Below are 25,984 nucleotides of genomic sequence, written 5' to 3' on the forward strand. Positions count from 1 at the left end.
CTGTCTTTCCTCTATAAGCATGTACTTACTTCCTATCATCATTCATCACATTTCCAAGCTGTCATTTAATTGCTGGGCAGGCATCCAACACTGTAGACTTATATGTAGCTAATAGATGTAAAATGAGAACAGACACCAGTGGCTGCATAAAGGGGAGACGAAGGCAAAAAGTTGTTACAGTATAGGATTTGGCAGCTTGACAGCCTGTACCATAATCAAGTGTGACTATTCACAAACTGATTACTTTGATTCTTTGATTCCTTTTAACATGAGAACCGCTAATAGGACGACATGTACCTTCACTTCATGTAAAACTAGATAGAAATATCTGAGCATGTCCCTGAAGATTAATCAGCAGCAGAGGTGCATCGTGGGTTTAAAGTGCAGATGTGCACAGACGTGTGAGCTTGTTTGTGAGTGTGTGGGAGTGTATTTTGTGTGTGTGTCAGAGGGTTTAAGGGGGGAGGGGTCGGGTGTCTGGGGTATGTGTGTCGACATGATAGCGTGTCTCTTGGGAGCACAGCCAAGCAGAACTGTGATATGTGGTGGGGGGCCTAATTATGGTGTGCTGCCCTCAGCACTGCTGACCGAACACTTCTAATGGGACATGCAGGTGCCAAAGAACATGAGAAAACGCAAGGAGGGCTGCTTAATAAATAGATAATCACATCAGTTCCCCCTCTCCTCCTCCTCCTCCTCCTCCTCCTCCCTCCTCTCTTGATCCTGCTCAGACTCGGCTTCATTAAAGAGCACAAGCAGCATTACTCGCGCTATAGGAAGCTGACCGCATTGACACCTGAATGTGTTTCACTCGCCGAATGTTCTGTTGTTATCATAAATGATTTTAAAAACAGTGTGGTGCTGGGGATGTGAGCACGCGCCCGGATGAGAGGATGGGTTAAGGAGGCATTCTGCAATGAATAACACTCACCGCCTGCATACAAATCGGCGCGCCGGCGACGAGAGGCCGACAACAGATTTAACATCTCAGTGAGCGGGTGAAGATGGTGCAAGCTGGCAGCTCCCATCTTCTCTCTCTCCCTCTACGCCCTGTCTTCACTCAGCCGGCCTCCCTGGTGATGATGGCGGTGGCTGCTGAGGAGCGGTGGCGATGGCAGTTCCAGCTGGCGCCCCGTTGGAAGGGCAGGTTGGGAGGGCAGCCAGCACGAACTGTCAGAGGCCTGCCAGAGCCGCAGAGGAGCCGGGCGCTCTCTGCTCTGCTTAACATGATGCATTAACAGGGAACACACACACACACACACACACACACACACACACACACACACACACACACACAAACATACAGCAGATGTTTACAGTATCACTATACAGCACATACAGTCTCCAGTGATGTATCCTGTAACCGTCAGTATATGAGCCTCTTCACTACATGCTCACTCACTGAGAGCTGCGTCACATTTGGATTTAAAAAGATATTCAGAGAAAAATAAAGTTGTGCAGCCCTTTGATTAGTTTTAAAGTTATAACTTTGGAGAGCTTTGACCTGTGAATTTGTGCCGTTGACTAACAAGCGGGTCTGACACTGCAGAATTTTTAGGAGACAAAGAGAATGAGAGAGGACAAGGGCTGTCCTAACTACTATTTGACGAGCTTTGAAGCTTCAGTGAGAATTTCCTGCAACTAGTTAAAGGTTCTGTGGGTGTGTGGGGGAGGGTACACACCATACTTTCCTCAAACTTGCAGTCATTATTTGCTTTTATACTTGGCTATCACTGTAATTAAGAGTCTACTGTGGGCTGAGGACAGGAGGGGAAGACAGTAACTCAAAAGTCAGAGTGACGGGCGGGTTTTGAGACGAAATTCAACACAATAGAGGAACTCAATTTCTTTTTCCTCTTTTTGTAGCCAACAAAAGTCCCCTCCTCATTCACAAAAAATTAAAAATAACCCCTGAAGCATTCAAACATGGATTTGGACAACAATAACCATGGCAACAGTTGAAGCTTCAAGGCTGCATGATATGGTAAAAAAAAGCAATCATACTGCAATTACTTTCACTAATATTACAATTGCCAAATAATTCACAATTAATGAGAATGATCGTTTTTTGCATCACAAAAGAAACTCATTTGACATTTGTTGCCTGGACCAAACAAACATGTTTTCTTACATCTGAAGGACAGGATTTGTCAGCCAGCAAAGCTCTGCAGCCTTACAATACCTCATTATGATGCTGTTTTGGCACACATTTTACCTTTAGCGAAAAAATTCCAACTTCTGCAATTTCTATATTGCACTTGGCCATGTTAAAATTTCGATAACATTTCAATTAATTGTGGGAGGATGAGTAAGTCATCTAATGCATAGCACTCCCACTCTGTACTGTCATGGTTTTGGTTTTTGGTATAGTAATTTCTTCACTTCTCGCCTTATGTATCATGTTTAGATTTACACTTCTTATCTTTGTCTTTTTCCTGCCCTACTTTCCTGCTGACCTGTATGTTGTCTGTTAATTATTCCTGTGTATTTAAGTGTTTTTCAAACTTAACCTCATGTCTGAACTAAATTTGCTGCCTGTGTTATCCTGGTGTGCACCACGTTTAGTTTTATCTCTTTAGTTTTTGCTTTTGTGGCCTGCCCTTGTTTATGAACTTCATATTAGTTATTAAAGCTTGCTTTTTGTTTCTCCAACCTGCCTGTCCCTTGAGTCTGCATTTGGGTCCTCACCTTTTCACAGCCTTTCACTGTTGTCTTCTAGTCAACATGACTGTTTACTGTTTTTCTCATTGCCTTAAGAAAAGCCTCAAAATAGAATATTTTTAAAAAGTTACCATAACAGTTGTTTCCTATCATCTAGTTTCATATGACTCTGCTCTGCTAAATGAATAGCAACAAAACTGTTGTCACTACATGACACACAAGCAGTCACAACATCACAACGTTTTCAGCACTAACTATGTTGCAAGAACAAATGACCCTGTTCCACTTTTTGGTGTAATTCATCCTAATTTATACCTCATTCTAATTAAGTCTTGCGCAAATGTGCCCTGCAGTTTTCATTGAGTTTGTGACTGAAATCTGTGTGTAATCAGCCCATTGCGCACTCAGCTCCTGGTACTAAACCTCCAACAGAAACTATGCCAGTGAAGGAGCACTTATAGTTCAGAGGTGGGATTTCTATGAGATCGCTGAGCTCCACGAAGAGCCACGTGCTCCAAGTCTCTCCAAGTCATTTTTCCTGAATCTATTTTTTGCAAAACAGATTGTCACGGACATCCACCCGTCTATCTTTCTGTCATGTACTCTGTTTGTCAGTCTGCTCCCGTCTGTCTGCATCCCCCACTGTCTGTCTGTCTGTCACTTCGTCTCTCCACTCATTAACAGGGTTGTGTCTAGCGAGGCTCAGCGGACATTACATGCACCATCTATTTGCCAGATGTTATTGCTTACACGGTGGCGATTTCATAAGGTGCTGTGACAATTTCATTAACTTGGGGGAAATCAGATTCCTTCCCAGAGAAGGAGAAAATGGAGAGGCAAAAGGGGGGATCTGAAACGACGTTACATTAGCTAGATGGGGGAGGAATACATCACCGAGGAATTACTGAGCACAATAGACACGGCAGAGCCATTCTCCTCTATTTTAATGAGATATGCCCAGCTCAGGCTACCTGCAGTCCTGTAGGTAAATGAAAACGAGCCTGGATGACATGCTGAATTGTTACTGACAAGAACCTTGATCTGTTAGCAATGCGGCTGATTTTCCTTCCAGCCCCACTATGGATTCAAATTTTAAAATTGAGAAACGTCGGATGATATCAGATGTGTCCCATTTCAAGAGCGTATTATGCCCACAGAGTCGGCTGGCTCGCCGTAGGGTTTGAGAGGAAAAAGATTGTGCTGAAGCTCCACGGTCACATGGTTAATGGGGTTTCATTGAAAGCACAAGACGAGGGGGTGATAGCCCTCCCTGATCACATTAGTCACATATCGATCAAGCTCCTCTGTCTGCTTGGTAAAAGGTGAACACGCAAGACGTAATCCTGTTAGCAGCTCTTTCCCCAAAACACTTGCCCAGATCGAGTGGTATCTGTGATAAGGCTTTCTTATCTGCTTACATCTAAGGTTTCCCTAGAAGAGCTGTTTACAAGCCGCTTTTATTCATCCTGCATCTGAATTCACAATATGCTGCTTTTTTTTTCTCCAGAGGATCAGAAATGCAAAAAAGTTGTTGTCTGTGTCTTTATCACTTTTAGAGGCTGCATCTTATCTGTACACACACCTACAGTACACATACAAGCGACAGTAGAGTTATTACAAGCCGGATACGCACACAGGCGTATATAAAGTGTACATAAAGAGAGAGTCCTCGACAGCAGGGTGTGATTGCTGAGACAGATGAAGAGATAAAGGGGATTCATCAAAAAGCACGACGCTTAAACTCAGTGGCCAGTGATGCATAATTCATCGCTGATCAAATTTGACAAGTTCTTATCTTCCAGTTTGAGGTTTGTTGTGGAACAATGCTGCGACTTTTCTTTCCTTTTTTTTTTTTTCATTTTACGGCTGCATTGTCTCAGGCTGCTGCGAGAGTGCGAGTAGTCTAATTTCCATTTTTGCACTCGGGCCACATTAGCATACATTCCTCCATGCAGTAGAGCGGGAGGGAGCGGGGGGCAACCGGGGTCCTCATCAGATAGGATTAAAGAAGAGAGTCTGCTGGAGCAGAACAGATTTAGGCAGAGACGCAGAGATAGCGAGGAAGGGAGAGAAGAGGTGTACATGAGGGATGGAGAGGAAGGGACAGAGAGCTAGCTAGACCATGAAACATGAGTCTTCGACCTAGCACATGGCTGCTCTGCAGTACATCTGAACCAGTTATTAGATGGTATTTGAGTCTCTTAGTAAAAAGTCGTGTCTGTTCAGAATTTGATTTTTCTTCATTGTTAAAATCAGCGTCTCAAAAGTCCATTCTCTCATCCAGAGTCACCCCATCACATCGGTTCATATCAGACCTTGGAGCTGAAAGGGTACAGGAAGTGATATTCTGCTTGCGTGATTTAACGTCTTTGTTTGTTCTATGCACAATGTCGTTTTGCCCTTGTAAAGTACATTCACGAAAATGATGGTATTTTTTGCTGCAGCTCAAAAAAGCATAGACAATTTAAGTTGCACTCATACAATGGCAGACAAAGATATTTCATAGCGTTCGAAGGCAATGGGCTGTACAGTGGCAGACAGATGAGTTCTCTCACTCGGGATGACTGACTTGGTTGCTCGCAGTCACACAGTCTTGAGCCAAGATGAATAGCCAACAACTTAAAGGATAATTTAGAGATTTTATTTCCCCAGTTTCTGCCATCGTGGCACTTCGGTCAGATTTTGTCAGTTACTAAAGTTCTGCCCTTTTCTCTTATCCACAGGGACCCTGTGCAAGTCCATCAAAACCTAAAGCCATCCTTCAAAACGGTTCTTGGCATGACATTTATCTGAAGCTTAAAAAGGATGTAAATACCATCTTTTCTAATCAATTTAGGATCTCTGCACTTTTGGAAACTTGTATTACGTCAGACACATTGTATGGAGCGGTTATATGTGTTGCTTTTTAACCTTTTAAAACAAGTCCCCATCGATTTCAGTTATTTGGGAGAATCACGCAGCGCTGTTTTGCTGTGAAGCTCCAGAAATGTTTTTCAGACTACGAAACTTACCCCAACTTTTAATTGGTTTGAAGGTGAGTAGATAATGACTCAATCTTCATCTTTGAGTGAACCTATATTTTAATCGAACCCAAGTAACTGAGCTTCAATTTTCAGACCAGAGAGCTCTATACATATTTTATACAGTCAATGATCCTGCAGCCTCGAGCTAAACATGATGTTTCGGTCACATGGAAACCAGTAGTTGGAAATATGGGTGAGTGATGGGAGAGTTTGACCCCTGTCTTTGTTCAAGGATGGCACTTTTGACATCTTCTAAGTTGATGTCATGTTCATTCAGTGGCCAGATTTACTAAGAAAGTGGTGTCGTGCGAATTTGTGCAGTGATTATCAATGACTTTGTGGCCACAATCTGCATGCATTAAGATCATTACACAGTCAGCTCTTGAACTGAGCCTGACCTCCAGACGCATTCTGCAAGAGAAGGAGAGCTCACAGGCACATTTCTGTGGTGGGAATTCAATGAAATCGCAAAGCTCATATAGGAATGATAATATAGTGATCTTTATTCCAAAAATATTCACTCGTAAAATGATGATATGGTATGGTTTTGGTACAACTATATAGTGCCAGTAAGAGTCACATAAGCTCATCTACTGCATGTGTTGAATAGGGATAAAGACGGGTGGAGCAGCAGGTGGAGGAGAAGATCGTGCATCTCCCTGACCTCTGTTTGTTCATTGTTACAGTATAATCAGATGTTCAATGGTTACTGATCTATTTTCTACATCGTGAGAGTCATTTAGTTAAAGCTCTATAATTTTATTAGTTCACGCATTTTCAAATAACTGAATTTTGAATATATTAGTGATGTGATTACTTTATGTCTAATGAGATTTCTGCAGTATGAAGTATTGTTTCTCTTCCCACCAGACCCTTTTCTTGTAAATCCAATCTTTTTCCACGCAGAAGTAAATGCATGAGTATCAGTCAACACAGCAGAAAACATAATCATTCACTGTGAACATGTCTCCTGTTATTATTCTGCTCTTATTATCTCTCTTAGTGACGCTCCCTTAAATGCAAAAAAGGAGAGAGGCGCCCAAAGACGTGATTTCCATATGCCCTCCTCACTTTTGAAAATCCTATTTTTATCCCCCCTCGCTTTTTACAGTTTCATAAATAAAACATTATTTATTGAGTTTAAAGGCCCATTGTTGACACTGTAAATGGGAGTTGGAACATTTTGTCAAACGTCTTTTATGCAACATAAATCTTTCAGAAAGAATGAGGTGTCGAGGTTTTAGAGGCGATTATTTGGTTAGCGCATTATAATAAAGGTAGCTAACAGTATGTGGCTTTTTTGTATACCATATATACTTTTTGTACGCATTATAATCATGATTTTATAATTGCAAGTTGATATAAATATATAAAAATGAAGAAAATAATATTTTTCTTACCTGTACCTCTCGAAGTCCTTCATTTTCCTCAAATATAAATATTATATTATTGCACATTTTCTTGAAATTTATATTATCATCATTATCAGTGTTGGTGAAATCAAAGCCAATAGATAAGGACAATAAAACTGAATATCTTTCATGTACTACATCTTACCCTCTCTTACTCTCTGGTGGGCATAAACTACAGGTTTTACTTCTTTTTACAATACAAAATTTGAATTATCGGTAAGCTTTTCTTTATCAGCCAGGAGAAGCAGGTATGTATCGGTAATGGATGAAAAAAATCCATATCTAGCATCCCTAATGGATTGTAGAAAAAAAGGAGTCAAAGACACACCTCTGTCTAAGTCGGTGGAGCTGAAGTGGATCAGCAAGTTTCCTGGGAATCAACATCACAGAGAACTTGGTCATCGCACATCGACACCCTGGTGAAAAAAACAAAACAGAAAAGCCTCTACGTCTTGAGGAAACTTAAGAAGGTCAAATTCCAGAGGCAAAGTCTCGTCAACTTTTACACAGAAGCGGTAGAAATCATCCTGACTGGAAACATCACAAACTGGCATGGTTTGTGCACAGCCCAGAAGAGAAAGGCTCAACAGTAGATTATTATAAATGCCCAGAGCATCATTGGTACCATCTACCTGTGTAGCCTCACAAGCCTCAACAAGTCAGAGCCAAATCATCTATAGAATCAATCCATGTGAATTCCAGAAATCAAAGGTTTTCCAGCATAACACTGGATTGTGAAAAGATGATCAGTGTTATTCACTTCACATTTCAGTGGTTTAATTGTTGTGGCTACATGATTTATGCAAAAAATGCATTTTATCCAGATTCTGAAAGTGTCAATAGGAGAGCTCATTCCAAAACAGTAATCCAACTAATCAGTGAGGGGTTTTGTGAAACTGAAGATGTATGGTCTACGAAGAGCCTCATCACTCATCAACACATTAATGAAGGTGAGAATTGATCAGATTGATTTGCCCAGGCTTTACTCAAATCAAATCATGTCTTGAACCTTTCTGACTGCATAAGGGTCAACTTCTTGATTGTAAATCATTTACAAAAGCATCACAGAGCATCAAATTTTTCAGTGAACTCTTCACAGTTGGGTACACAACCAGACTTTGAAGTTTATACGTCATTTGGATTGTCATGATAACACACGCAGAGGGGTTAAAGCAAGTGTGATAGCTTTTGCTGCTTTCAAGACCAGGATTATTAGTATGTTGTTTAATAGTGAGATAAGACTAGTGAGTTTGTGTGCAGGCATCACAGAAAAAGTGGGACTGACAGGGTTAATACCTCTTTTGACATGAGAAGCTCTGAAAAAAAAACGTGTGGGTTTCTGCTACTCCTTGCACACCGTTTCTGCAGCAGCATGCACAAAGAGTGCAAAGAGGAAGCGGTAGCTGAAGGGCAGGTGGGGAATCCAAGGCATCATATTGAACGTCCTTAAAAGATGCTTGGTTGATGCTCAATATTTCTTTTAACATCCAACAAATACAGACGGTACAAAGTGTTCCAGAGAAATTGCCCTCCATTTTATCCAGCATTTCAAAGAGTTTTATTTTACCAGAAACGTGTCGACCATTTCATCTACAACCATCCATCTTGGAAACAAAATAAAATGTTTTTCACTGAAGAAATACAGAAGCTCAGCTAAATCCAGTCAGTCTGGCTACAGCAAGATTTTGTTTACTCCGCAATATCAAATGGACATCAAACAATAATTCTTTGGTGACAGAGCACAGCGAGCTCCATTGAGTGATGAATATTGTATTCATGACAAGTAGTTTTCCAGCAGTGATTCATTGCCATATTTATGAGGTCAGCGATTACAACACTATAGGCTGCAGGCATCATGTGGCTTTACATGATGTTGTGCCACCCATCCAGCACATCCACGGCACTGGTTCCTGTCTGTCTTAACCTTCACCATCACTCATCAGTGCTGGTCCATGCACTCTCTCTTTCTGTCTCTCTATCTCTGAAGAGCTCACACACATGCCTCCATGATTAATTCACCATCCCATTCCCCTGCTCCAACTGGATCTGTTGGGCACATCAATTATGGACCTGTGCATTTGTGTGTAAAGTTTCCGTCTGACATACCTGGATCAGACACGACCATCAGAAAAATGTTCGGTGTTGTGGTGCGCGTGGTAGAGAGATGTGAAGAATTTGATGGAATTTAATTTAATGTAAAAACTTAACATATCTGCTCTGAAGTATTCCTCAGCGCAGCTGCAGCTCTTTTATGTACAGGAGTAAAGATATTTACCGCATGTTAATAAAGAAATTAAAGAAAGAAAGACATTTAAGAATGTGCTGAATACTGTGTGAAACAAACCAGACTGACCTCATCACTGAACTTAAACAGATGCAGAGGAAGTAAAGATTTCATCATGAGAATTTAATTGTGTTCGACTAGAAACTGTTGATTCTTGTTGCAGTATATTGCAGCTCTGTAGCCCACTGTGTTGGGAGATATGGGATCATGGTGTTGAAGCAGTTCACACTCTTTGCAACTAAAAGATCAAATGTGATCAAACTGCTCATTTTTCCTGTAAGATGTCTCCCACTTTGTGTGTTGGCAAATCTGGGTTTTTGTTAAAAAATATTTTCTTACAACGCTGTTGTTCAACCTTGACTTTCCCTCTTAGACGAAAAAGTTTTAATATGTAACCAATATCTTTCCATTTTAAAAAACATAAGATATGCAAACAGACCCATTTGCTTTAAGCAAAGCAAGCTTAATCTTTTAAGCCCTATTTTCTTAATTAGTGAAAAAACAAAATGTCAAAGTTTCACAATCTCAGTCAGATTAATTAAATTAGATCACTAATGGAAAACGGTGCCATTACTTACTTACCATCTTGCATTTGTTGAAAGATTATTTGAATTAAGTTTCAATTAGTCCGTTTAGTCGTCAGCCAAAGTTGACTCAAGATATTTGAAAAATACTATATTACTATACCTCGCTATCAGGGTTGGGGGGGTTAATTTAATATACAGTTACTAGTTACCAGTTAAAAATGAAGTCTGTAACTAAGTATCACAATATTAAAATAATTTAACTCACTGCAATACCAAATATTCAAATAAACACAAGAGAAAATAAATAACTTGCACTGTGCTGTGATATTTCAATGTTTTCTGCTTTACAGGCAGAATATCAGCTAAATTCCCATCCAGTTTTTTTTCACCAGAGGCCATGATGAATGATGAATGAAATGGCAGCTATAAGACAAACTATGGTTTAACCTGAGGCTGGAAGAAAACGGCAGAATATATATTGTATTTTCTTGTTCCAAAACGTCTCTTTCACTGGGCATTCTTGAATATTTCAGACTGTAACTGCACAATGTGCTGAATCTGGCCAGACTTAGACTCAGACGACAGGTGAATAGTGTAAAAAATCTGACTAATAAATATCCCCATGAACTTCCCCAGTTGATCGATACTCTCTGCTCACCAGAATGAAGACATGTTATAGAAGTAAAAAAGCCCAAAATCTCAAAATGGACCAGTGTATGACTGCCGTCTGCCGTCTCTGGCCTTCAGATGTGGTGGTGGACAAAGTGAAAGACACCGGGACCTTGTTGAAATTAATCTACACTTTCTGGCACAAAAGAAAACACAGGCATTTGCAGTTGGTATTATACACCCACTGTAGCTATAATAGTGTCACAGACTTGCCCTGTGGCCAAGGACTCTCCATCTTTGCCAGGTGAGATAATCCCATGGAGGGTATTCATCAGATTGAAAGAGACAAGACTTCACTCTGTCTTTCCATCAAAGCATTTCTAACTGGGAGCCTAGCCTTTACCTAGAGCCGGGGGGCGAGGAAGTCTGTTCAACTTTTAAGTCAACTCTTCAGCTCTTGCGAGGGGATCTAAATTAACATTGCTTCGTGAGGTGCAAGGCATATGGATTTGAGAAAGGGATTTATGAAGAAGCTATCGGCGCGGGAGCTTTACACCGGACAGTTTGCATTTGAGCCGTTACGCTCAGTTGAAAACTTATTTCTCGTGGCATCAGCTCTTAGAAACACTAGGGAAATTCTGGTGGTATGGAGCTCTACGACGAGCAAGACTTCATCTTGGCAGGGAGAGTTTAGGTTTAGTGACCGGTACTTTTAATGCAGTGACAGCAGCAATATAATGAGTCCTGAAGATTGCTGATTCCTCTTTAATGTGCCCCACACAGGAAATCACCAAAACTCTAGCTGCTCATTATCCACATGGCTGAACATAAAATTCTCTACGTTGATATGAGTTTTAGGGGCGCAAGAACATACGCAGACATGCATACGCACGCACGCACACACTAGCACACAAATAGACCTCACTCCTCTACCCACTCTTTTCCATCTTATATTTCCAGGATGACTGAGCTTACCGCATTCCCCCACAGAGCCCTTCTCCAAACTTGCAGAGTGCTTGAGCAAACACTGTGTACCGGGCCAATTAAAACTCCTGTGGCGTGGGCGAGGGGGTATGGCAGCATGGGATGGATAGATGGGGCGTAACGACCCATTTGGGTAATGACCATCTTTTTCCCTCACCCTCCCTTCCTTCTTATATACACCTCTCCTTCATCTCCTCCCCTCTTTTGTATTTCTGGCTCCCCCCCTCCTCCTCACTCCTTTCTCTCTCCCTCCATGTTGATTGTCTGTCACTCCCTCGGTGCTCCTGGGAGCCGCTAATTGCACCTCTTGCACTCCCCCGCTTCCCCTTGTGTCATAGGATGCCGATTGTGGCGGGTACTCACTTTAAGCGATCAATGGCGCAAGTTGCTAAACAGCCCCGCACAGAGCTGACTGCCGGGAAGGCGGCTGTGGTCGATGCAAGGCGCTTTATGCGGCTTGTTGTTTATGCATGTCAGAGGAGTCTTTGCACAATGCATCACACGCTACACATCACCTTCAGCTGAAGCGCGCTGTTAGGCAAAGAGCACACTTTTGAAGTAAGCCCCTCCATCACAGTAATGAAGATAACCCAGAATGTATAACAAAAAAAAAGGCTGAAATAAGTTGAAAGTATGAATCGATCCAAGGGCATAAACATTTTTTTCCCAGTGTGGAAGAGGCTTAAATTGAAAGTTTAAACCTTTTCACTCATATGAAAGGAAGACATCTTCTTATGTGTCGCTGTCAGGTGTCATGGCGGTTCCAGCTGACAGTCTTGCAGCGTACTTCGCAACAAACAGTGAGTCGGCATAAAGGAATAATGACAGAATGTGACAAATTATCACTCTCAACTTGTCAATCATCCACACCCAGGGGATGTTTGTTGTGACACAAATAGCAGCAGTAAACTTAGTCACAGGGAAGATGACATTTGCAAAGGTTTGGGTTACGTCCTCCGCATGCAAGGAGCTGTTTTTATTCCACCAGCTCTCTTGTGTGTATTCAAAACGGTGGAATGCTCTCTCAAAGGGATTGAGGCCACGTTTCACACAAAAGGAAATGGATTGGTGATAATGATGTCTCGTTATCATCTATTCACCCTCACATTTCGCACAGACACATCCGACTGCATGCAAACAAACACCGCCGATGATTGCGTTCACATTACAAAAGTGCATTATATTTTGTCTCCTCCAAGTCTTTATTTTGGCAAAATGTCTGCTTGAAGACGCCTCCCGGCGCATCGCTAAAAACAAGAAGGGATCTTTTTGGAGTTAAACACATTGCAGTTGTGAAAGAGCTGTCACAAATGATCTGCTAATGTGATTACAGAGTGATACCCCTGAGCGCTGAATGTGAACAGTAGAAGAGGAAGCGAGGAGGAAGAGCGTTTTTAAAGTCGGATGATGTTTGGCAAAACGCTTTGACACGGCAAGAAAAAAAAACAACAAATGAGAGCAGGGTGAGAGCAAACGTCTTTCAGCACAGAGTGATTTGCTAACATCACGACTTTAAAAACCCCGACAAAATGAAAAATGATCACAGCGGAGACATGCTGCTCTACCTCTCCCTCTGCTCACTCGTTCTCACTTGCAGTCCTACTGTAAAGGCTGACATTATCATTGCCTAATTATGCTCTACGTCTCTCATCAGTTTCAAATCTAATCATGTAGAAAATTAATATTTCAAAATCATATTTTCTGAGCAATATTCAACTCTATTCATGTCTGCTAATGAGAGAGGCGTAGATACACTAGACAGGCTGATGTACTCTTTAATTATCCCCTTCTTGCCTTCTCTCTACATTACACAGGATCACTTCACTGGTCACTTCCTTTTGACCAAAGCATGGAGCTCAGTTCGTTTGTATTTTAACTAGAGCCAAAATGGAGTCAGAAACTGGTATCTGTTCGGTTAAATGTAAAGGAAGGATCCAATGTTAGCAAATATAAACAGAGTCGAGGTTGTGTATCAGAGCAACCTGCAGTATCATGAACATATTTTGAGTCTTTTGTGTCACGTCATGTAGACTTTGTTGCCTCTACTCCCAGCAGACTGAGAAATGTTGATAACAAATACATTTGTAGAGTTAAAAGGCAAATAGAAAAGACCCGCAGCATCATTAGGAAGTTGGAAATAATCACGGTGTGTTGGCCTGATCATGCGTACCAAATGCAGATCAAGCTAATTGTTTAGGCAGTTGATTCCGATCATCCGTTAATGACAATAACCCTTGGGCTAGGTGCGTGAGGTTCAAATAAAAAGCCATGTACAAACTCTGAATATAGACAGGAAGGCAGTGGGGTGTCATTAACCTGAGTGTGATGGTTCAAGAACCTGTTGGTTAACAAACATCAACCCAGCTGAGGTTTTGTCGCAAGTTGTAATTTGAACTTTCAAAACTGCACTTAACCGAAAATTATGGTTTCAAATGTGGGTCTTTTCATAGTTTTTCATCATTTTTACGAGTTTTAATAACAGTAAAAAAGCATTAGAAATGCGCCGACCCAATCTACCGGATCAGTTTTGGGGCCAATATCAATATTATTAAGCAGATTGAGTGTCTGTTACACTGTATCAATTTTGATCTTTTTTGATCTGTCCATAATCAGTCCAACAGTGATATAGGAGTGCAACCCTAGACCAGTGGATTGCTTTTCAAAGCCTTGCGTCTACATTAACCACAATGCCACTTAGCCAATGAGTGACATCACTGGAGGACTTTTATTAGATTACATGAAGCTTCCTCTGGAGCCACAAAAGGCTTTTATACTACTTTTTCATATGTGCAGTAATGCTCCACAAGACCTGTAAACACACTTTAATGTGTGGATTTTGTAGAGTTACCCTTTTTTCAAGGCAGGTTGTTTTTGTAGCACTACAGCAATCCCACACAGTTCAACACAGTGTGGTGTACCAATTTTATATTAGAGAAATAGAGAGCACTCAGAGGGCACTGGCAGACTAATTTGCAAATGTGTATTAGTGTGATCCCGCTGAGTTCATTTTAGACTTAGACCAAAATGCCTCTGTACGCAGTTGGATAGCATGACCTACAACCAATCAAAGCAACAAAACATGACCGACAATCAAACATCAATCAGAGCAATGACACGTGTGATGATCTCTGAGTGACATCTGCAAGTTTAGGCAGTTCCTGGTCTGTTTTCAATCAGGAAAAATATGGCGGCCTTGTCAGAAAGGTTCTCAATCTACATCCAAACAGTACCTTAAAATGTGTTTCTGAAGACATTTCAGGCAGGAAATGTGCCGGGCCAATTTTCTCAAGGAAATCTGTCTGCACATGTGGGTGGCCAGACATATCTGCCAAATGAGAAACAAAAAGTGAGCCCGTAAAAGAGCTGGTGACAAAAAGTTTCATTGGAAAACTATTACATTTTTTTCTTACATCTGAAGGACAAGATCTGCAGGCCAGAGTTCTACAGTACTTCATCATTCTGTTGTTTGTCACACATTTTACCTTTATCAAAACATTGCAGCTTCTGTGATTTAGGCATTGCACTTGACCATATTGTCCTTCTCTATTATATTTTTATCAAGTGTTCTGCCAAAACTGTTATCAGATCTGGAATTGGTTTAGGCAGACATTGTAAGTTGTGGTATCATAATGCATTTGTACATCTTAGTAATCACGAAGATCTGGGAACATTTTACAGATTTAGCTGAACTGGGTGACAAGCACAAATGCTCGGATGGTCCGAGTTTAGACCGACTATCTAAACCATTTTAATAAAAGGTTGCAACAAAGGTGATTGTACCCAAAATGTTGGTAATAATCCCTCACTGGACAGGAAAACTGTGTGCAGAACTTTAAGTCTTTAAATTGGATGCTATTCGATGTTCAGTTTGGAGTGTAATTTCACCGTTTGCCTTTGTTCCTTTTCCAAAATAATTTTGGCTAACCTGGGGGTTTGTTTAAACCTGTCTGCTCCCTATTTCTTGCCCAAACTTCATTTCAGGAGTGTAGACATATTCCAAGATCTTAGCAATTAACTTGATGAGCGCACCCGTATCATAACCAAAAGGAATGATTGCCCAAGTTATAATAATAGAACTGGAATGTACCTTTGAAGCCAGCCCAGCATGAATAATTGTCTTATCTGATTACTGATGCTGCTTTTTTTCAGTGATCACTTTGCTCTAATTAACAGGAACACCTTTTACATCAACCTTTATGACCATGTCATTTTGCAGCTTCCGTCTGATAATTTCTAGTATGAACTATTGGAAGTTTCACTCAAACAATGAATGAATGAATTCTCAAAAGGTCCCCTTATATTTATAAGCTGTACAACAAAATACATGTAACGTCTCTTTGTGCCCTTTCAACAGTACAAATCAGCTAAATGGGCAAATACTGGGCGGTCACCTTGCCAGGGTTTGCTGACATGGAGGTTTGTATCCTTTATAATAGGTTCAAGTCGTGAATATACATTGGTTTCCTGGAAACACTGTCACACTCGAAAACCTTTGCCTTGCCAGCACCACACTTTTGTCAAATTGTGTTTACAGAAGACATTTATGGATGTTTGCAAGTGTGACGTTCCTTCAGCGGAAACATCAATCAAATACAGTAACAAGTCAGAAACAACGAGTAGAATTTAATTACTTTAAGGTTTCAGGACCAGCTGGGAATCAGGACCTTTCTTTAACAGGTAATCAAAGAAGATTATATTTCAGAATCAACGTCTACATGTCACCAACGCTTTAGCATTAAAGGTAGGTGATTCAGGCCAGGTGTAATTCCTCCCTCCGTCCTCTCCTGGTAATTAGGTAATGCTTCACTTCTGCTGGCATCTCACACTTGATGAACGCAGTCCTGGGAGATTACTTCTCCGGAGCAGCAGACAGGCTGGATTACCTAGACAAATTAATGGCTCTATAATTTGATTTTCCCAGGATTGCAATGCCTAAGCGACTCCAGCAGAGAGCAACGGTCTGAATCAGCCCTGCTGTGCGGTGGCATTAGCTAATCACATCTGCATGCTAAAGAGACCACTGGGCCACAGGGAAACAAAAGGCTCCACAGAGGTAGGGAATGGGAACGATTGTCTCCAGGAAATGATCTGTTGGTTGAACCAGCAGGGTTCTTGGCTCAGAGGTACGACTCAAGGTTTAGCCGAACATGGTTCACACTGAAGGATGCAAGAGGCAACATAAGAGGTAAATCTGTTGTAGAAGGAAGAAGGACGGTGCACTCTGGGTGGTCACTCGGCCCTGCCAGAGTGCCTGTTGCGCCTGAGATCAGCTTGCAAACACTTGTCAAGTGTTTCTGTTGTTAACCATTAACTCCATTAGAGAGCCACAGATGTGCACACAGTACAGAATAAACACAAGCAAGTAAATCCTCAGCTGAACTGACATCTTTTCTCTGCTCGGTATCGCTGAATTCAAGCTGTTTCCCCTTGCTTTACAGACACAGGGTTTACAGCACGAGTACATCAACTTCACAAAATAAAAGCATTAGCTTCCCAAAATAAAAGCCATACATACTATATATGTATACCTTTCTATGATCCACACTGTTGTACAGATTGTTGCAAGCCCATGAAAACAATGACATTATAAAGAACTGGTGTTTTGCTGGTTCACAGTGCTAATAAAAGTTGTAATGGCAGCTCTACCACTTGCACAAGTCCCAATGGCATGTAATTAAACTGTCTCATCAGGGAATCCTAGGCCTAATGAGCATCTCACATTTCAACAAGTAAACTGCTGCTGCGGAACAGTTGTGTGCTCAGGCAACCGTTCCCAATCCATTCTCGGGGGTAATTCTCTCTGAATGAGAGTTTTGCAATTTACTTGCAAATAATTTGGCTTCTCCGAAGTCCAATTCATTTCTTTGTATGTGTGCGTTCCATATGACTGATGGTCTGGCTCTGAGTGACTGACGCTGACTGACAGCCAATCAGGGAGGCAGCTTTGCCCGTCCAGGAAGTCCCATGTGTGCTGACAGTGCAGATTCGATCGGCTCCCGCACAGGGTCGGTTTGCACGCCGCCCACGTACCAATGCACTCAGAGACGATGGCTTATCAACACCTAAAACGGGCTAGCCTTGCAAAGTGTTTGTGTTTCTTATGTAACAACAACAGTATCTTGTGTAAGCGTTTAGTATGGCCACTCTCACTGAAGTGTGCAAAAAGCTTTAATCCCCATAGCAACGGAAATGATTTGGAAGCGTGGGGCTATATTCATCTCTGTGAACATGGTGCTGTAAGTGTTATTATGCAAGCATAAAATTTCAGCTTCATACAGGCACCGACCCATCAGGGGCTGGATTCCAAAATTCATGTCGCTGCTTCTTTGTTCTTCTCCGGCCCATGTGTATTCATGGTTAATTAAATGCAAATAACTTATTTTAGTAAAAGCCTTCACGCATGCAAACAACATATTAAAAGATGGCTCGTCTTTTTTTTTTTTTATCATTAATGTCGTGTGGCTTTATGATAGCTGTTTACACATGTACTTTGGGAGAGAGACTTGCTTTACACTAATGCACTTCTCAGCTTTTATTTCAAAACTAGCCTGATGTTATTCAAGGTCCAGTATGCGACACCACTGCAACAATTTCTTCCTGAAAAACCTCTTTTGCAGACACTTGAATAGGACGGGGAAATAACAACAGCACGTCCCCACCAAAGTCTTTCTGTCAGTGGGACACCGCCAATATCAATGAGAAAAGCACAGGTGTTATCCTCGAGACCTCTATCAGTCAGTGATCAGCAAGCCTCTTCATCCTGGCACACAGTGTGCTCTGGGGAGACCTCTGCTGACATTCTCCTTCTTCTGTGGTTCACAACACTGAATTGTGGCCATTTGATCTCTGCATACTCCCTAAGGCACAAAACGGCTCTGGCATTTGCAGACAACGAGCCAACGAGGAGCACCGTGCCGCACAGTAGTAAGGAGGGTCAGAATGTCTGGACAGAGCAGGGATGGCAGCGCAAGCCTCCTAAATACTCAGATACGAACAGAGAGAAAGAAAAGAAGTGAAAAGAGTGCAGATGAAGCTGCCAGCAGAGCTCCAGCAGACATGAAAGGAAAGAGCGTCACTCAGGGGCTTTGGTTGGAAAATGTTCATAGATAAGAGCAGCTAGAAAGTGCATGCAATAGTCGGTGGGCTTGGCATGCCGCTGCCTGTCCATGTGCACAGCATTTGTTTTCTGGAATCAACTCACATGTATCTGAAAGACGATTGAGGATTTTGTTATGTGCGATTTTCCAGCCACATGAGAACTGTTCAAAGAGCTGTTAACACAACATAATATGACCAATTTTTGCCAAACAGTTGCCTCTTCTAGCAGGTAAGGAGTAACTTTACCATTCATTTCATAATTGTGTCTGCTGATGAATGTTAATCTCCATCTTATTTTTGCTCTTATGTGGTGTGCATAATTTCCTGCCACGTATATCTAGCTGCAAAATGTTTCACTATGTTCACCAGCTAGTTGCTAACTGTGTCTGTAGTTTGGTCCCATCTGCGGCACCGATGAGAGCAGTGAGAGTGAACCAAACTAGGAAAGTTGCCGGTTGTGAAACCTAAACAATAACATGAAAAACACTATAAAGCTTCAGAGAGTTGAGGGGAACTGCAGAGTCCGATGATATTTCTCTGAGGGTTTATCACTACAGTCAACCCCTTTCACATTTATATAGTCATTTAATACCAGCCACATTAAACTTATAACTTGGATAATGTTGTATGAGTCAAGCTTACCACATTTTTAGCTGAGACCAGCAGCTGTATAGGTCCCTCAAAAATGTCCCCACCCTTCGGCAGACACAGTTTTCACCCTAGGAGGCTGAGATTTGGCATGGAGGTCAAGTGTGTGTGCATGTCTGTGTTTCTGTAATAAATGAGGGTGTGACAGTGTGAATGGCCAATAACAAACAGGGGCATCACACACACACACACACACACACACACACACACACCAGTTTGCCACGTTTGTGAGGTTGTGCGCATCTGAATACATGGACACACGGATCCCTGTGCATATCTGGTTACAGCTATTGCAAATTCACACTTGTTTAATATCATCTATACTAACAGTGGTGGAAAGCAGCAGTACTTTGCATGAGTTGTCCACTTAGTTCTGCTTCGCTCTTCCTGGACATTTCTGTTTTACAGCTGTAGTTAGTTCTTGTTACTTTAGAGATTAACATTTTATAGGATCAGTTTATTAAATATAGTGTTTAGAATACACCCAACGGTATAATGAAATAACCAGTCTTCTCGCATATACAGTAGTCTCATCTGCTTATATACTGTAGGTCATATAGAGGGATTAGTATTAAATTGAGACCGTTTTAAAAGTTCTTTGTAGTGTGTTGAAGTGTTTGATCCAAATCCTTCTCTTTGTGATTAGAATTTAGTAGCAAAAAGGTATTTTCTCTATTCATTGAAGTAACCCTCATGTGACCAATAAAACAGAACGCAGAAACTCTTCAATCTATAGCAAGAATAATACTAGAATAGTTCATCAGTGTGATAAATTCACAACATCAGCTCATACACTGCGTGACATGGAAGAAAGCAGTCCACCTTAAAAGCTGTTGGTAGGTGCCACTGTATGACCCGTATCCCAGGCTCTACTACTACTACTAAATTTACTGTAAATATGTTGACTGTAAAGTTTACATTGTATGCATGCCTTCTGCCGACGTCAAAGGACTGAACAACTCCTGAATAATCAGAAAGACATTTGAACAATTCTGGCCATGTCAATGAGTGCAGTGTTTTTTTAGTAGAACAAAAACTGTACAAGGTCATCATCTTAAAAGAATTATTCTTTTGTTTGACTAGTTTATGATTAATCAGCCCATCACAGAACAGTCACACATCACATCACCCACCACCACAATTAATTTGTCAACCTGTGGGAAACAATGAGTTCATACTTCATTCTTCTTTGTCAATCATTGTGTCCTTCTCTAATCTCTCCATTAATATTATCCCACTTTGCTCTATTATCCTATCAGATTAAAAGCTAATATGGAACTCCCTCCTGGTTCATACCATTCTTTTCGAGTAAGCTAATAGCACCACTCGGCTTTCTTACCCACACGGGACTCAATTACCAAATAGCATGGTCTTTATAAACCCAATTAGCTGCACCTGAAGTATGTTGCATCCAGATCTTTTTCTGATGCCAACACACAAGCAACATCCTTCTCCACCAACAGCAGGATTCAGACTCTGCTCACTGTGATGGAGAGTGAGTTATGTTGCTTGCCTTGCTCCCATAATCGAGAATAAAACACAGGTTGATTCAATATTACATTCTGTTCCATTAAGTAAGTATTTACATCTGTAAATTGCTCTCTGCAGAAGTGAACTCCCTTAACAACACGCTGTACTTTGCTCTATTACAGCAAACAATGAACACTGTCTTCACTGTCTGAGGAAGTCTTCGAATCTCTCAGAGGAAAAATATCTTGGCCTGTCTCAAAAGCAATAAAATAAAGCATAGTCTCACAGTTTCAAATCAGTCTACCAGTATGTCTGACACTTTGGCAGACACATCATCTTGAGGTGAAACTACCACTGGGACTGATATAAAAGCTCAGCGCTGATACTTGGCAGGTCTTTCCACAATTAGAAAACTCTAACTCCTCAGCATTTGTAGCATCTGTACAGAGCAACATTAGCACTGCTGTTGTTTGAATTTTGACCCCAAAAGGCAGCGAGTCACGGCACACGCAGCGGAAACTTCAACACCTTACATCTAAAAAAATGGGGGGAAAAAAAATAATCGAGAAGAACATATTATTCTTGCTAAGCTTCCAGGAGAATTGGTCTGTCCGAAAATGCATTACTGCATCAGCTCACTGAAAGAGGCGTGATGAATATCTTTCCAATATGTGAGGGGAAAAAGAATTTCTATTAGCAAGCTGTTCAGATAACATAGTAGCAGAAGAAAAAAAAATCGTCCAGCTGGCTGAGTATACAGCTCTGGTCTCTTTTGTGTCTCCTGCTCACTCACATTCTCTCTCCTCTGAGGTGTACTGTTCAATCAGCCTCCATTAGTAAATTAGATGTTATCCTCCCTGACTGGATCGATAAATTAACACATAACAAGATGTTGGACCATGATTTGCATTACTGGTCCTGACAGCATGTAACAAACTAATTATTTCTGAAGGACCCCTCGCTCTGTGTGTGACAATGTGGTAAATGGAGCCGAGACATTTCTATGACTTGCGAATGCCCAAAGAGCTAATACAAAGAAATCAAACCTCAATGATATTAAAATCAAGCTACAAGACATAGAGATCACAAAGGGGAAAGCCAAGGGCGCCAATACCGAAATAAAGATATCTTCATTAGAACACATCATCCCAGATTCGCTCCCTCTACTCCCTTGAACTGTTTTATCGGCTTAATAAAAATAGGATATAAAAAAGCATTTTGCACTTTTATTTCCTTTCATGTTTTTATTACACGGGCCTATTGATTTTCTTTTTTTGTGTTTTTATTTCTCATACGGTTCAGTGACTATCTTCATGTCTTTCCATTTGAGTTTTACTGTATATTCAGGGTGTAGGCTAAAGTTGAATACAGAAAATGACAACTGTTGAAATGTCATTTAGATTAAGGAAATGGCCTGAAAGAGCAGCAAATGTGTCGGCCTGTATAACTGGGGGGTAAAAAAACAGATACCATAGCAACAGTTAATATATTGTTCCCCATGACTGATGACATGTCTGGGACAATCACTAACTTAGGTGTCACCTCTACATATTAGCTCATGAAATATAAATAGTGCCTTTTAATTTTTTACAGCATCTCCTGGGGAGCAAGAACTGAAAGAGATCACATCGCAGAAGAATTTATTGCCTTAATTTTGTTCTCAAAGTTATGATATTGTTGTTTGGTCATGGAGTTGCAAGCTCAATTTTCAAGAATGTTCCTACATTTGAGATCAGATAGTCAGCTACTGAAAAGCACTGCATTGTAGAGATACTGTGTATTAGAGGAAAATCTACTTCAGAAGACAAGCAAGCTTTCACAAATTCACGGTGTATGTGAATAAAACTGATAAGACGAATATGGTACTTTGTGCAGCTACAAAGGTAAAACAGTTCAGCAAAATGTTAGGACAAGTATTTGTTAAATCTATATTTCATTTAGTTTTCTTTGTGATGCAGATAGTTGCCAACTCCATAAACCACACTGTGTTCATCTTGAAATAGGTTGTAGTTATTAAAAGGGGAAGAAAAGCTGTTTACAGGTCTTTGGGACCACTACTGCATGTGTGAAAAAACAGTATAAAGGCTTTTGTGGCCCCTGGAGGAGCAGTGTGAAGTCTGTTGAATTGCCTCAAGCAAAACGAAAAAATCTGGGATGTTTTTGACATGGAACTTTTTTGCAATTTTTTTGATGATTGATTGATCATTTCAATGATTTTCAAACAAAAACAGTGAAAGAGTCTCCAGTTCATTGTTCGTTTTACATGACCGTGAACTGAGTATCTTTGGGTTTGAGAGTTGTGGTCTTACAAAATAAAACATGTGAGGACCTCACCTTTATGTCTGAGAGGTTAGGCATTTAATCCTTATTTTTCAACATTTAATTGACTAACAATTGGAAAAAATAATCAAAATGATCATTGGCAGATTGATAAATAACTATTTACTATTTGGAGACCAACCGCAATTACTAACTGAACAATAACTATTAGTTGCAGCCCTATAAAAAGATGATATCTCTGGTTCTGCTGCTTCAGTTTTGATCCCTTTTTAATAACGGTCCATCTTGAGTCCAACAAGTTATAGGAGAGCAATCCTGGGGATAAGGGCTCAACACAAACTTAATCTGCAACAATTCCATTTTCCATAAATCGTAGATTTCTAGATATACATTATTCAGCATATCATTAAAATTGCATTAAGACTGCTGGTTGCATATGGGAATTTTCCACAAGTTTGTGATGAGAGATGTGTGTGTCAGCTACAGAACAGCATTTCACTGTAAACCCTTTGGAGTTTTGGGGGATCTTGAAAGTAGGTGATGATCATTTTACTGCAGCCTTGAAAAGAAGGATAAGACAACACTTTTGCCATATCATGATATAATGACATCCATAAACGAAGATGATATATAGTGTCTTATCATGATAATGATATAATATTGACCAGCACCAGCAGGAACTACAACAGAAGCCGTTTTGAGTATTTTGCCAGTGTTTATATGTCTGTCTATCTGTCTGTGGACAGATGGTTTAGATCAAAATGAAGGCTGAGTAAAAAAATGGCCACAATAGAAGCGAGGGTGCTGGAAGTAGGGAGAAGGGGCCATTAGCTCCCCACTTGATGCCCTTGGCCCACATTTGTTTTAAGTTGTGGATCACTGAATCCTATTTCCAATCATCCCAGTCCACTCTAGCCTAGCTGTTATTGTTTTCGTCTTGTCCGTCTGTCTGTGGACAGATTTTGTCACAGACTAGCATCACAACCATGCAAGATGCAGTCACAAAACTATGCAGTTGTGCAGTTGAGATAAAAATGAAGACCAAGTTTGAAGATGGGTGTGTTGTGGCATGTGTGATCCCACCACAAGATGGTCTCTAGTTATGTTGATGTAGCATTTTCAAACTAATAGTAAATTAATTTGACATAAACAGGCTTGGATGATGCTCTCTCTAAAACAATCCTGACAAAAAAAACCACAACAAGGGCAAATTTGACCTATTTCATAAGTAAATAACAAGTAAATAAATGTAATCTCTGTCCACAGGGATCATGTGAAAGAAAGTGGATTGCACAACTGTACAGCAATTAAGGCCAACGGAAAGAATATAAATAGACCTAGTGTACTCTTTTTCACACTGTTGAATAAATGGGCATAAATTAATGCATACGCCTTACAGACTGTTGCTTTAACTCAAAAACGAGCCCAGTTTGAAAAACAATCGTTAAAACAGCAAATAAAAAAAAACTAAACTGAAAACTAGACTCAATCTGTGCTGCACTTTGAAATTCGCACTGTGAGCAACAAAAAAACATTGTAATGGCCAGGTGATGTGCAAACAGGATGCATGGATAACTAAAGACTCATCTTATCTGCCTGTGATATTGAGAGAATAAGTTTTTATCAGCTGACACCAATGACATGCCAATATCATTGTGTAACCTTCCTACATATAAAAGAAACGCACCCAAAAACAACTAAACTGGGCATCTTCTGTGATTTGGATATTGCACTTGGCCATATTGCGATTTCGATAATATTTAGTTTAATTCTGCAGCCCTAGGGGCAGGCCAGTATTTTCTTAGGATGTTCCCTGGCTGCTTTGGGAGAAGTAAAGAGACTGACATACAGAAAGGGTTAGAACAGGGAGTGTGTGGTAGAAAAGATTGAGGTGGAAAAAGGGCTTCAAAGATATGTGGGAGAGGGCTTTTGTTTGACTGCCAGCGGCTGTAGGGGAAGAAAAAAGGGGATTGCTATATTAGAGGGAGAGAAAAGAAAACCTGTAAGCAAAAGGTATAAAGTGTCTGTCCTTATAAAGTTGGAGAGTGGGAGAAGGACACAGTTGACGGAGACAGAGAGAGAGAGAGAGAGGGGATAGAGGAAGGGATTGAAAAATGGAACAGAGAGGTAAAGGGGGAGGGAGACACCAGAGAGTCTCAGGCAGAGAGTAAAGAATGTGGGATTGGCTGGTCGGGTAAAGGGAGCTTTGGTCCCTATAAAGTCACATTACTGCAGGCTCATAACGCAGGGAAGCTGCTGCCTCCACAGATATGAGCAGTGGCTTTGGTACATGAATAATTCAGCCCGCGAGAAGGACACAGGGATCCGCGGATACAGTGGCATACGGATGGGCCTTTGCAAAGGCCCTGGGAGACGCAACGCAGCAGGAAAGAGCACAAGTTAATCCACATCACCATAAGATCTGATCTTACACACCATTGAAATCAGAGCCAGTAGAAGGAAAACACCATCCATCCTTGTACCTCTTCTTTTTCGCTCTCCGTATCGTATGTACAACTCATTAGGCAGTGTGAAATGTGCATCATGTTTTACAACAGGTTTGTTAGCATGGAAATGCATGCAAAGCCCCACTGTGGGAGAGATGCTTTCATTAATCCGGAGAGGAGAGAGTTAATGTGAGAGTTCCTCGGCGTGCATTAGATAGTGGCTGTACTAATGGGAGGCAGGCTGCTAGGAACCTGGCCGACAGGGATTAGATAGAGAAGTGATCACAGGGAAGACTTCATCAGAAATGCTGAGGCACCAGGCAGCTCATTACCAGTGTAGCAGCACAGCCCCAGCCCAGTGGTCCTGCTCTGCTCTATGCAGCACCACATACACACACACGGAGGATGGAAATACAGTATCGATGCAAATATACTGGGAGACTCCCATACAATTAAACCTACTACTCATACACAAACACACACATGTAAGCATCTGTTATGAGCAGCACTGGTCCCATTCATTATGAAAAGTGCGCATTAG

General features: G+C 41.0%; 1 protein-coding gene across 11 annotated transcripts in view; it reads right to left on the reverse strand.

The window, feature by feature from the left end:
- LOC311272102 (MAM domain-containing glycosylphosphatidylinositol anchor protein 2) overlaps positions 1–25,984 on the reverse strand; it is a 256,023-nt gene that overhangs the window by 188,842 nt on the left and 41,197 nt on the right. For 4 of the 11 annotated variants that reach the window (XM_084378258.1, XM_084378253.1, XM_084378252.1 and 1 more), the window contains exon 2: positions 932–1,217. The exons of 5 other annotated variants lie outside the window; for them this stretch is intronic. The gene's annotated coding sequence lies outside the window, so the exon portion shown is untranslated. Of the gene's footprint in view, positions 1–931; positions 1,218–7,424; positions 7,451–14,730; positions 14,819–25,984 lie in introns of those variants that run through there. 2 more of the 11 variants (XM_084378259.1, XM_084378261.1) reach the window with 2 other exon arrangements.

Source organism: Pagrus pagrus (genome assembly GCF_965226575.1).
Source record: "Pagrus pagrus genome assembly, chromosome: 16".
Classification (NCBI taxonomy): Eukaryota; Metazoa; Chordata; class Actinopteri; order Spariformes; family Sparidae; genus Pagrus; species Pagrus pagrus.